Here is a 14057-nt window from a genome sequence, read left to right on the forward strand (position 1 = left end):
AACAAGGAGGTCAGTGTGAACAGTTTATTTGCGGGTTGGTCTCAGAAGAAATTCTCAGAAGTTATTTTTAAAGAGCCAAGGAAAAGAGTTGGGGTGCATGTCACAGCTGAGCCTTCTGTTTGAAGAGTTTCACTTAATACTTTCTGCCTCTTGGAGGGTACTTTCCAGACACTATCCTAGTAGATACTGTAGCTTTGATGAATGTTAACATGCAAAGGCTTTGTGTGCTCTTTGCACAAATACTTTCCTTCCTCATTCTTTTCTCTCACAGTCTTTTTCATAGGGTAAGGAAGATATCAAGCCAGATTTTAGAAACACGAGTTGAAATGTGTTATTACTAGTATCATTGTTAGTAATTCCTCTGTGAATGGGCCATTCTGGTATTTTAAAAATGTAAGCAAGTTTTGGGCCAATTGGAAGTAGGTCAGATGACAAATTTCATAAAAGATCTGTTTCTGTTGTCTCTGTCATCCCTCCAATCCCTCTTCCTCCTCTGGTGCCCCACCCCCCAGTAGTCTCCTTTCTGCTTTCAGGTCACATGTGTCCTTTTGTCCTTTTGTCCTTTTGTCCTCCCTTAGCTCCTTTTTCAATACCTCCTATTTCCTCCCATGGACTCTTATCTAGTGCCATAGCCTACACTCACTCTCACACCCCCTTAGTTACATACTACAAACATTGAAAGTTAGGATCCACATATGAGAGATCATGTGATTTTTGTCTTTCTAAGGCTGGAGGTCACCTTACTTAATATCTTACTTTTTAGATACAGACCAGATTTTTAAAAAAGGAAACCCCCTCCCCCAAAGCAAGGAACACTGTGATTAAGATAACAGGCAATAGCTTATGGTATTAAAATTGTAAGCAGTTATGGTATATTTTCCATAATACTGCACTGTTTAACCATAGATGAACAAAGGGAACCCCTGTTTTAAGTAATTGTGGAAGCTACATGTGTGTTTATAAATGACATTTTTTTCTTAAGTTTCGTGAACAATCATTAGTTATAGCAGACTTGTGACTCTCTGTTGCTAAAGTTTGGATAATTATTATATAAATGGGAGTTTAATAATCCTGGAGAAGGAGATCCATGTTGAAAGATCTTTTCTACCATGGTCTTTAGCTATTTGCTTTTTGGAAATTATTTTAGACATGTATTTGATCTCTCATTTCTGATGCATGCTCAGTAAATCAGAACTGATATACATCAGCATGCAGCTGGCATTTAGTTGATGAAATGATTGTCACATGTGTTTCCTTATCTGCTATAGTGTTACAGGGCATTGGGCTCTTCCTGAGCATGGTGGCTAGAAAGGGCTCCAGGGCTCACTCAGTGCACTGCCACTTGGTAGGGTGACCATGAGCACGACAGGGTAGGAGAGATAGAACCAACAAAACATCCCATCTCAAGCATCTCTTTAGTTTATCCCTGTGAGCTTGCCCTTCTATTCTAATACTGAGTCTCCTTAGGGAACATCCAGGTTTCTTTTATGCCATATTGGTGCCTGGCACTATGCTATTGCTCTTTCCCCAAATGTTTCAGTTCAAATCCCAGGTCTGGGATTCAAGTTAACAGTTCTGGGTATTCAGATTACCAGCAGAGTAATACTGTGTAATTGTCTCAGAACATCAATTTTCCTCATCTCTGAAATAGTGAACATGTATCTCAAGATAAGTAGTTAGATCCAAATGAAAAGCATTTATTAAAAAATCACCAGTACCCAAATATTTAGAAAAAAGCTTTTATATAAGCATCATTCTATTATTATTATTATAATTATTATAATTATTATTATTGGTATTTTCAAGAAAGAGTCTCTCTGTAGCCCCAGTTGACTTGGAACTTACTGTGTGAACCAGGGTAGCCTTGATCTTACAGAGATACACTGGCCTCTGTCTCCAGAGTGCTGAGATTAAAGGCATGTGCCACCATGACTGGCTCACTTATTCTTTCTCTTGTTTCATTGTTTAAATCAGAAAACTGAGTAAACTGATAACTTTCTCAGCACTTCTGAATAGCCAGTAGGTGTACAGGGTTGGGACCAGAAGTGTTTGACTATGAGGATTTGGACAATTTGCCTAGATTCTTCCAATTAGGCATTTAAAACTTGTCAGTTTCTGGGCCAGAGAATGGTTCAATGGTTAAGTGCACTGGCTGTTCTTGCAGAGGGCCCAGGTTTGGTTCCCAGCACCCACATGATGGCTAACACCCATCCATAACTGCAATTCCAGGGGATCTAATGTCTTTTTCTGACCTCCATGGGCATTGCACAATATGGGTGCACATACCTACATTCAGGCAATACACTTAAACATACAAAAATAATAAAAAATGATTAAAACTTGTCAGTTTCATATTTTTCAGCATTTCATATTTCCAGATTAGGAACACCTGGCCTGTATTCCATTAAGTACTGAGATTCCAGTTAGGGAAAAGCTCTGTATTTCAGTATGTTTTGTTGAAAACATTTATAGGTAACTTTTTTTTTTTTTAAGCAAATTGATATCAGGGAAAGAGGCCGACATATATTTTAAAACTCAAATTTCCTAGACACTAATATTTTGTGCTTGTCCTAGTAGAGATGTCTTTCCCCAAAATTAGTTCTGAAGTTCTTGTCATTGCAATGATGACAAAAATAAGAAAAGAGGTGGTAACTCAGAAAACAGACAAGGAATGACTCTGGCTGCAGCTTATACATAGCTGCCTGTCATCTGTTAAGTTTGTTCAACAAGACAAGCATTTGATGTCAGACCTACTAAGCTCTTCTTTTAGAATGCAAAAAATATATAGTAGTGGTCCCTCTAATCCACAGTTTTACTTTCCACATAAGGTTCTAAAATATTAAGGGCAATATCTAGAAGTAAGCAATTAATGAATTTTAAATTGTATGCTGTTCTAAGTCATTGTAGTGAAATTTTGGATCATGGCCTTGTTTGCTGTACCCATGTTGTATATGCTACCCTCCCTCTGTTACTTAGTTGACTCCATTCTTAGATCTGCTGCTTCAGTGTTGCTTTTGTTCAAGTAGCTCTTTAGATAGTAGCCTAACATTGTCTTGCAGTGCCTATATCATTCACCTCACTTCATCTCATCACAGGGTGAATATAATGCTGAGAGAGAGAGAGAGAGAGAGAGAGAGAGAGAGAGAGAGAGAGAAAAATATGAATGACAGAATGTTCAAGAGTGAGTATGAGCAGTAGTCTGGTATTGTATACCTGTAACCCTAGCACTTAAGAATTAGAAGCAGGGGTTAGAGAGGTTGATCAGCAGTTAGGAGCACTGGCTGCTCTTACACAGGATCTGGGTTTGGTTCTACCCACGTGGCAATTAACAACAATCTGTAACTCCAGTTTCAGGGGATCTGATGCCCCTTCTGCCCTCTGTGGGCATTGCATGCACATGTGCAGTTATATACATGCAGGCAAAACACATACACATAAAATAAAAATAATTTTTTTTAAAGTAGAGGCAGGAGTATCACCATAAATTGAGGGGCATTCTGATCCAAACAGTGAGTTACAGGCCAGCAAGGACAACACAATGAGATCCTGTCTCAAGAAATAAAGTGGGGTGCAGTAGTATATAGTTTTAAAAAAGAGAAATAGAGATGTAAAATGATAAAGATGGAAAAATAACCTTACAGGCTCAGATTGGTCTCCATTGTATGTGCTGAGTTGTCAACTGGGAAGAGCCTGTGCCAGAACCCAAGGTTCCTATTTCCTGTGATTGCTCCAGTGCCCTATTTGTGCTTAGAAACATCCCTTCTTTCTTCACTGGTAAACAATCATCTGTGGTATCCAGGATGTGTAGCATGAGGTCTGGGTGTGATGCACACTAACATCATAGGTAATTTGGAGATGAGATAGGAAGATTCCATGTTCAAGACCAGCTTTGACTGTCTGGTGAGTTCCAGGCCAACTTGAACAACTTAGCAAAAGAATCTGCCTCAAAGTAAATTTCATAAATAGACTGGAGGTGAGCTCAGTGGTAGAGTGCTTGCTTAGTGGGTTCAAGGCCCTAGGTTCAACCCCTAGCGTTGCAGGGGAAAGAAAGGGTAGGAAACATGTAAATTAGCATTTCTATCTGAAATTTGGGTAAATGAGGCCCAGAATTCTCTGATTCTCAGTTATTTAATGTCACCTTTCATGCTGGTTGATGTTGAAGATGTGGCGTGTCACTTTTCTTGTGGAACTAGAGAGATAGAAACAAATCTCTTCACTTCTCTGGTTGCTGAAGATCACACTGAGGGTTAATAACCTGGCCAGCTTCACCAGTGACTTCTCAAATGTGTACCTTACCAAAGCACATAGCCAGGAAAGAAAACTTAACACTTGTGTTTTTACTATGCCCTATGCCATAATCTTTTTTTTTTTTTTTTTTAGTTGAGTGAGAAAGCTGAGATCCTGGGAAACCAGCTCACCCAGGAAGACTTTCTCATTAAACTGACAGGAGGATTAGCGGAATCGATTGAATTCCTTCTTCTGTCTCCCATAGCTAAATCTTGTCCCTTAATACCCAGATCAGTGCCACCTCTGCCATGTAACTTTGTATGGAGAAAGTAGTGCTATATAATATTAATGTAGCTCCTTGCCATGATCAGTCTGACTTTACAACCATAAATTTGAGTCTAGAAGTTGTATTTGTAATGAAAATCATTATCTTGGGGAATATAGTCTGGGTTATCTGGAAAATGTAGCAGTTTTATCTGAATTCTTTCACCACACTTAAGGAAAAACTACTTTAAAAATATTTAAAATAGCCTGTCGTGGTGGCACACATCTTTAGTCCCAGCACTCAGGAGGCAGAAGCAGGGGGATTGTTGTAAGTTCAAGGCCAGCCTGATCCACTTAGTGAGTGCAGGTCAGCTGGGACTATAGGGAGACCCTGTCTCAAAAAGACCATATATATATATATATATTTAAAATATTTTGTTTTATGTGAGGGTTTTGCCTGTATGTTTGTAAGTGCACCCATGCATGCAGTGCCCTTGGAGGCCAGAAAAGGGTGCTGAATCCCATGGAACTGGAGTTATGGGTGGTTGTTATCTGCCATGTGGCTGGTAAGAACCGAACCCTGGTCCTCTGCAAGAGCAGCTGGTGCTCTTAACTGCTAAGTCATCTCTCCAGCCCTAAGAAACTCTGTATGTTTGAAAACCCTGCTATGTACACAAATGCACATGGGCCAGTTGTTGAGTATATATAATTACAAACAGTGATGAAGTAAACACCATGTAGCTCATTACCGTCTGTGAAGAATCCAGCGCGGTTGCCAGCCTCTGGTTCCTGAAGCTCATCACTTTCCTGGACTAATGGCCATCTTTCTGCTCCTTTGTAATTCAACTATTTTTAATTCTTTTGTGCATTCCTAAATTTCATAGTTTTCTCTCTACTTTTGCTCATTTTCATGTGTGTTGAAGTCCTTTGTTTTTTAAATTCTACTCTTTGGTCTTTGATCTTTCCTCATCTATCCCTGCAGGTTCTGTGTTGATTTTGTGTGGGTTGCCGTATCCTCTGTCAGTCAGTTCTGTCTTTTTCCTCAATGCATCTCACTAAAGAAAAATCAGCTACTTTTAATTTAATCATATTTATCAATTACTTCTTTTATGACTAATGCATTGTATATGTTGTTTTAGAAAGTTCTTCCTAATACACGATTATGAAAATATCACCTACATTATAAATGCTTTGATTTAGTTTGTGTTCATAGTAAGACTTGAAAACTTACCTAAAGAGGTTTTTTTTGTTTTTTTTTTTTCCTTTATAAAGTGAGGTCAGTTTCAGTTCTTGGCCATGTGTTATCTCGTTTCAGTGTTTGTCGAACAGTATCTCCCTTCCCTGCTTCTATGAAGTGTGGCTTTTGTCCTAACTGTATGTATATAAAGTGGGTCTGCTTTTAGGCCCTCAGCATTATCCTATTTGTGTTGCTGTAGCTCTGTAACACACTGCCTTGATGGCTTTCCACAGTGGCACGTACTATATTCTCTTGTATGTATTCTTATTCATTTTTTCTAACAATCTTTTGAATGTTTTATAATGCCAGTTCAAAGCAGATGAAAATTAAGTGTTTGGATGTTAAATAATTTGCCCAATATCACAGGACTAGAAACTTGTGTATGCCATATCTGACCAGGCCACATCTAACCGTGATGCTTTCACTCTAACATTTTGTTATCAATAACTCCTGAGGGTGGTGCAGTATTTCATCACAGGTGGTTATTGATTATGATAATGACAAACCTGAAGCATCAAAACATAGTTAATTTTTTATTCTCTTTCATTAGGCAAGAAAGAAGAAAATATATTTTGCAAAGATTTTCATTTAGAACTTTAAAATCAAAGTTTAAGCTTACTGAACTCTATAATTCAAACTACCTAAAGTGTCTATTCCTGTAGTAGGGGAAATATGCATAAATATAGTACTTATTAATGCTATATATTTGTAAAGTATGAATATATTTAATATTTAAAGACTCCACTTTCTACACAGAGCTCAGTTTTTTAGGATTGAAAATGTGAAATTTTAGCTTATATTTATATATATTTTCTCCTTCTGTCAGTGACTGCTGCCTTGCCAAATCTGTGGGAGTTTTATGATCTGTTATCCTCTGAGATCTGTGGATTCATTTAACATTTTGCTGTGATTTTATTGGTTTTGGAATGAAGAACTAAAAACTGCATATAGTTTACCAGTCATATAACAAGATTTAAGAATGCTTAGTTTTTAAGTTTCTTTATTTCCCCTGTAGATTTATTTCTGCTTCAGTAATGAATAGATGGAGGGGAAAAAAACCAAACATTACATATGATTTCTGGAGGTGTGCTTCAGTAACAAAACCAGGTCTGGTCAATGAAAGCTTTCAAAGTACAGATTAATGAAAAAAAATTAATTATTTAGATGAAGAGCAAATTTTCCCAAAACTATAATATCAGACATATTGCTTTTTCTCATCTTATTCTTTTGTTGCCCATTTTTACATATTTCTTAAAAATATTTCTTTTGGGCACTAGAGAGATGGCTCAGCTGTTAAGAGCACTGGCTATTCTTGCAGAAGACCAGAGTTTGAATTCCAACACCCACATGGTGGCCAACATCCATCTATAACTCCAGTTCCAGGGGATTTGATTCTCTTGTCTGGCCTCTGCAGGCATTGCACGACATAAGTGCACTTACACACATGCAGGCATAACACTCATGCACATATAATAAAAATAAATAAATAATTAAGAAAATACTTCTTTTTAGGTTTTTGCTGTTGCTTATTTTTTGAAACAGAGTCTCATGTGGCCCAGGCTGTTCTTGAACTTGCTGTGTACCTAAAGCTGGTCTTGAACTCTTGATCCTCCTGCTTCCACTTCTCAAGTGCTGTGATTACAGATATGTGCTACTATGCAAAATTTAAAAAGAAAACATTTCTTGGCCATGTGGGCACTTGCCTGGCCTGAATAATATTTTCTACTTAGGTAAAGGTCATTAAAATAGAAAAAAATCTAGAGTGCCTATCCTCAAGGTTGGGATAGAATATAAGAGAACTAGTGTGCATGTGGCAATTTGCTGTGTAATTTAAGCTCTCACGATAAGAGCATGTGTAAGCAGTGCCTTTCAACTGAGGCTTGTCAACCTGGATTTATGAAATAGATTTAATGCACTGCAGTCAGCATTCTGTTTGATGAATACACAGAGAATAGTATGAAAATGTCAGTTTAGAAGAATACATACAATTTTAAGAGAAGCTTAAAGTGGGACAAGGAAAAGAAAAATTACTGTATCACACAAAATAAAGGGAAACATTTCTGAACTTATAAGTTTACAGATACTATCAAATAGTGAATATGTTGTGATTTAGTTCAGGAAACAGAAAGTATGAACATTTTAAAACAAGAAGATTTTTCACTCTGAAGGAATTAGTTATTTTTATAATTGTTAGAAGTTTTTAAAATTTAGATCTGTGTAAGTTTTCCAGCATTGCCTTAAACTTGTGATATAACCACCTCTACCTTCCAATTTATGTCACCTGGACCAGCTATGATACTTAATCATAATTGAAAATTTATGATTGAGAGATGTCTAGTAGACTGATGAAATATACTTGTGAGTATGTCTGTGAGGGCTTCCCCAGAAAGGATTAGATTATGAAGGCTCAGACCTAAAGAACATGAATGTGTTAATCCTTTGGTGGCTTGATAGTAAGATGGCTTTACTGTGAAGCAGTGAAAGGAGGAGGGGCCTGGACCCTGCCTGTATTCCTACTCCCTTTCTATGCTTCCTAATTGCCATGAAGTGTCCTGCCCTGCCCCCAACAGCCTCCGACCATGATGAATCAGCACCTCTGAAACAGTGAGCCAGAAAAATTCTTCTTCCCTTAAATTGGTTCCTTTAGGTATTTCAGGTACAGGGGTAAAAGGTAACTAATATGTTCTTCTCATACTTCTTTAAGTAAAAGATAAAAGGTTTTACTTTGGGGAAGAATAGGTAAGCAGCAAAAAAAAAAAAAAATACTGAGAACACGGCAATGAAAGACTTTACAAAGGAGAATATCAATTCTTTCTAAAACATTTTTTACTTAGTTATTACATTAAAAAGCATAAAGTATTGGCATATTAGCCTCCTTGTTTAAAAGGAAAGCACTACACCAGGCATGGTGGCGCACACCTTTAATCCCAGTACTTGGGAGCCAGAGGCAGGTGGATCTCTGTGAGTTCCAGGCTAGCCTGATCTACATAGTGAGTTCCAGGACAGCTGGGGCTACAGGAAGACCCTGTCTCAAAAAGACAAAAAAAAAAAAAAAAGAAGAAGAAGAAGAAGAAAGCACTACTTAAGACTGTAATAACTCTCACATGGTCACCAGTAAGTGATATCATACCCATTTTAATGATTAGGACTAGAGATATTAAATGATGATGTGATGCATTCTATTTGAACAATCTCCAGGCTGGATCTGACTTGAAGTACTAGGTTGGCGCTATTTTAATATATTGCTATTAGTCATTAAAACTCATGAATGCATCTGTTTAGACATTTTTTTTCCTAATCCCTTGTTGAGAGTAAGGCTCTGAAAGAGTGAGGTGTATGCAAATTCATATGTATTTGTGCTTCACGAGCTGGTGAATGTGACAAGAGGACTTTGACTTTCAACTTTGATATTTAAAAACATTAGAAATCACTATATCCTTACAACATGAGAAAGTTGGATAAGTTGAAAAGAATGGTGATTTTTCTTGTGCCCACCATAGCACTGAGGTTATAGGGCAGACCACCACCCTGAATTCTGGAGAGCCAGGTGCACCCAGATAGCATCAGCCAAAGTCTGTGAACTTGGAGAAGTTGCTACCAGAGCAGAAACCTGTTAGGGACACTGTAATGGCATTGTCATAAATTTCTAGACTGAGTATGCACTGGGTTATAAACTTATTATTTTTTGTTATTGTTTTTGTTTTATGGTTTGAGACAGAGGCTCACTATGTAGTCCTGGCTGACCTGGAACTCCTTATGTAGACCACGCAGCCTTGAACTCACAGAGATCTTCCTGCCTCAGCCTCTCAAGTGTTGGGATTAAAGGCATGTAGCACCATGCCAGGCAGTGTTAGAAACTTCTCTCTCTTCACCCCTAAGTTCATGGGCTTTTCCTATAGGAACCCTACTGTGTTCTCATAGTGAAGTCTGAGTAAGTTCCGCTCATGACTGTGGCAAGTGAGATGCTGAAGCAATCTCTGAATATATGCAGAGCCTTCTCCATAAAGAGTGCTTTTTAGGGTTAAAGACTTCATCAGAGCTATATCCCAGAGTCACAGGAGTAGGGTTTTCCTCTTCAGCTCTCGGGTCCCTCACTGCCTGCCCTGAGGAAACAGAGAAAAGATATTCTTGAAGAAACACTCAAAACTGTCACAGGCCAGAGACATAGGCCACTGAAACATAAATTTAATCAGAACATTCCTGTAGACTCACATGTTAATGCTACACCAAGAGGTTTCCAGTAAAATAACAAGGATTATAGCTAAAAGAACTATAAGACACAGACTCCCTCCTAGGAGAAGTGCTAGAGCAGCCTAGAGGCAAGAGGGAAGACAAAAAGGCACTGGAGGAGCTCTCTGCCACCAACACCTGTAGCTGTGGTAAACATGAAACACAACCCAGTGCATAGTCAGCTCAGCATAAATCTCACTTAAGGCCAATCTACCTTGCTCTAGTTTCTCAATACAACATGTCTGCTTTCAAAGGAAAATTATAGGGCATGCCAAAAGGCAAGAAAAAGCACAGTCTAGAGAGAAAACACAATCATCAGAGCCTTACTCATGTATGGCAGATGTGTTGGAATTATCATGACAGGCATTTTAAAATAACTATAATTAAAGGCTCTAATTGAGGAAGTAGGCAACATGAAAGCACAAATAGGTTATGTAAGAATTGAAGTGGAAACTCTTAAGCATCAAATAGAAATGCTAGACATCGAAAAACATCTATCAGAAATGCCTTCAATGCATCATTAAACATGGCTGAAGAAGGAATAATTGAATTTGAAGGTAGGTAAATAGAAACTTCCCAAATTGAAATGTGAACAGCAACAACAAATATAGAGAAAACAGAAAGAGAATTTAAGAACTATGGTATGTTTGAAGAGGTATAACCTCCCACGACTGGAATATACGAAGGGAAAGAAAAGAAGAAAAGGAAAGATGACATATTTGAAGTAATAATGGCCAAGAACCTTCTGAAATTAAAGACAGAATGTTCACAGACACAGATGCTCAGAAAATATCAGGTGGCATAAATACCAAAATAAACAAGCAGACAAATAAACAAAAACCAGAGTCCAACAATCCACACTCTGCCTATCATGTTCAAATTGCCAAAACTAGACAAAGAAAACCTTGAAATAAGCCCTAGGGCAAAAAAGGACCTATGTTACCTAAAAAGGACTGTGATGGTTTGTTTTGACTATCCACTTGATTGATTAGTAAATTTTACCCCTGGGTGAATCTGTGAGGTGTTTTTGGTGAGAATTAACTAAGGGAGGAAGATCCAACCTGACCATGCGTGGCAACATCCACTCAACAGGCTGGGGAACCTCTTGAAATAGGAGGGGAAGGAAGGTACTTCTAGCCCAGTCATTCTCTCGCTGCTTCCTGTCTGCTGTGAGATAAGCAGCTCTGTTTCACCACACCTTTTCACCATGATACTCTGGATTGCTGCTGATCCAAAGTAAGGGAGTTGGCCTACTATTTACTGAAATCTGAAATCGTGAGTCAAGTTCAACCTTTCTTCCTTTAAGTTGACTTTATTAGGTGTTTGGTTAGAGAAAGGAAAGTCCAGCTAACACTGGATCAAGAATACCTGCAGTTTTATATTGATGTTTTAAATGCCCACTATATGATATGCTTTATGAAAGATGATAGAGGATACTATCTCAGGTAGTTTATCTTGTCAGTCATGTAGTTAAATGAAGTAGAAGAAAGTAAAGAAGGCACATAAGTAATATTAATAGCATAATAAATTATCACAGGAAGTTAAAAAAGTGTTATAAGGGATTGAGAGAACTAAGCAGCATCCTGAGTGGGTCAGGAGGGTTTGATGAGTGGCGATGAGCATTTATTTTATCTTTAAGCAGCATACTTTTCTGTGGCATACACAGAACTGACCTTTGCCATTTTTCTTAAATCTCTCTGGTTTTTATTCCCCTTCACTTAGGTAATATTTCACTGAGAAACTAGTGACAAAGAGAACTTAGGCCATCTTCATCTCCTTAAGACACATCTCTTCTTGGTAGGCAGTTTCCATTCTCTGCAGAGATTACTACATCCTCTCCATTTCTATATTACTGCCTCAGCACTGGCTTGTCTTCCATGATTACTGGGATGATTCCTTCACCCCCTCCCCCCCAAACACTGTCTTCCTACCATCTGTGCATTCTTCACTGCAGAAATTAGTACTACTTCTCCCTCACTAAGATGTACTATAATTCTCACATCCTTTAGTTTGTCTTCTAAGGACCTCCATCTTCTGCCTCAAACTATGATTCGTGATTTCCAGGAGGATATATGCTGTGAAATATTTTCCAAACTTATTAGACAGATATATCCATTTAATGTCTCCTGGGTCTCTAATGTTTTGTAGAGTACAGTTTGGGATGTTTGGGGGTTGAAGGAAGGATGGGAACATTTGGGAATAGGAACAGGAGGGAAATACATAACTAAGGCTATCCCAGTAGTAATAAGCATGGAGAATAGGCCAGCTGCAATGAGGTCATGACCTACATTAGTAGACAAGTCTCAAAATGCTGATCTCCAAGATTTTTAGAGTGATCCCCTGTGTCTGTTTATAATCTGCAAAGACTCTGTCATGCAGAGAAATAGGAGGAAACCTTTCCGCTCTTAATCTCAGGAGAGAAGCGATTTCAGCCATGTTTCTGGAAACCTGCACTGTCACAGTTTAAAGTCTTACAGCATGCTCGGTTTCATTTCATGTAGAGTTACATTTCATTTTGACGGTGTGAATGCATGATTACTTGGCAAACCTGAGCGCTGTATGCTTTCATTTCTTTTGAATTTTTGTGCTGCTTTTATATATCCTCCCAAAACATTATTTTTATTTGTTCCATTATCACTCTAAAGTATGAATGTTGAACTGGCAAGATAGCTCAGTGGGTAGAAGAGCTTGCCGCACAATCCTAAAGACCTGCATTCTGTCTTCTGAACCTTAGAAAGAGAAAACCAGCTCCTGAAAATTGTCATCTCATCTGACCTCCACACAAGCACTTTGGCACACATGCACTGGCACAGCCTCCTGCCCCTGGTAATAAATACAAATTAAAGCAATTTGAATGTATACTTGGTAATATTCCCTTTGGGGAGGGGTTGTATTTTAGTTATGTCTTACTACATATGTAGCCTTGGATGGCATGGATCTCACTATGCAGACCAGAATGGCCTGGAACTCACAGTGATCCTCCTGCCTCTTGTCTCTAGAGTGCTGCTGGGATTACAGGTATACATCAGTGTGCCCAGCTATCTAAATGATCCTTCAGAAAAGTTTTGCCTCATTCAGTATTCCTTTATTTGTGATTTCTTATGATTGGAAAACCTTTATTTACTGAAACAGAAATTATTGATTATTATGCCCTTAGGAATACTTTATCACTCTGAAGCAACTTATGAAACATGTTAGCTGTAGATTGTTAGCTCAGTGGGTAGAAGAGCTTGCCGCACAATCCTAAAGACCTGCATTCTGTCTTCTGAACCTTAGAAAGAGAAAACCAGCTCCTGAAAATTGTCATCTCATCTGACCTCCACACAAGCACTTTGGCACACATGCACTGGCACAGCCTCCTGCCCCTGGTAATAAATACAAATTAAAGCAATTTGAATGTATACTTGGTAATATTCCCTTTGGGGAGGGGTTGTATTTTAGTTATGTCTTACTACATATGTAGCCTTGGATGGCATGGATCTCACTATGCAGACCAGAATGGCCTGGAACTCACAGTGATCCTCCTGCCTCTTGTCTCTAGAGTGCTGCTGGGATTACAGGTATACATCAGTGTGCCCAGCTATCTAAATGATCCTTCAGAAAAGTTTTGCCTCATTCAGTATTCCTTTATTTGTGATTTCTTATGATTGGAAAACCTTTATTTACTGAAACAGAAATTATTGATTATTATGCCCTTAGGAGTACTTTATCACTCTGAAGCAACTTATGAAACATGTTAGCTGTAGATTGTTACGTATTGTGTTTGTTAGTGTATTTAATAATTTAAAATTCATTTCTTTAAATGTTTTTAATGAAAGTGCTAGAACTTCAGTTGCAGAGCCAGTTTGAGAACTGGCAACTCACATGGCATGGTGCAAGTGGAAGTTGTAGCCCTTTATGTTGGACCTATATAAAGGGCAAGATAGCAGCAAGTCATGTAGTACTTGTATCAGACCAAGACAACTGTTTCTAGGCTTCACTCCCTGGGTGTAGAGAGTCTTACCATCCTTTTGGGTCAGCTTCAACTTGTTCCAGGTATGTGCTTAACGCATCCAGCAAGGTCTCTGTCTACTTGTGTGTGAAACGTGTATATATATAT

At 38.3% G+C, this 14057-nt stretch overlaps 1 protein-coding gene across 7 annotated transcripts in view; it reads left to right on the forward strand.

Annotated features, from left to right (window-relative positions):
• Positions 1–14057, forward strand: part of Ppp1r9a (protein phosphatase 1 regulatory subunit 9A) — a 337004-nt gene that overhangs the window by 120189 nt on the left and 202758 nt on the right. The gene's annotated exons all lie outside the window — the stretch shown is intronic.

Source organism: Nannospalax galili, unplaced genomic scaffold (assembly GCF_000622305.1).
Source record: "Nannospalax galili isolate Female #2095 unplaced genomic scaffold, S.galili_v1.0 scaffold85, whole genome shotgun sequence".
Taxonomy (NCBI): Eukaryota; Metazoa; Chordata; class Mammalia; order Rodentia; family Spalacidae; genus Nannospalax; species Nannospalax galili.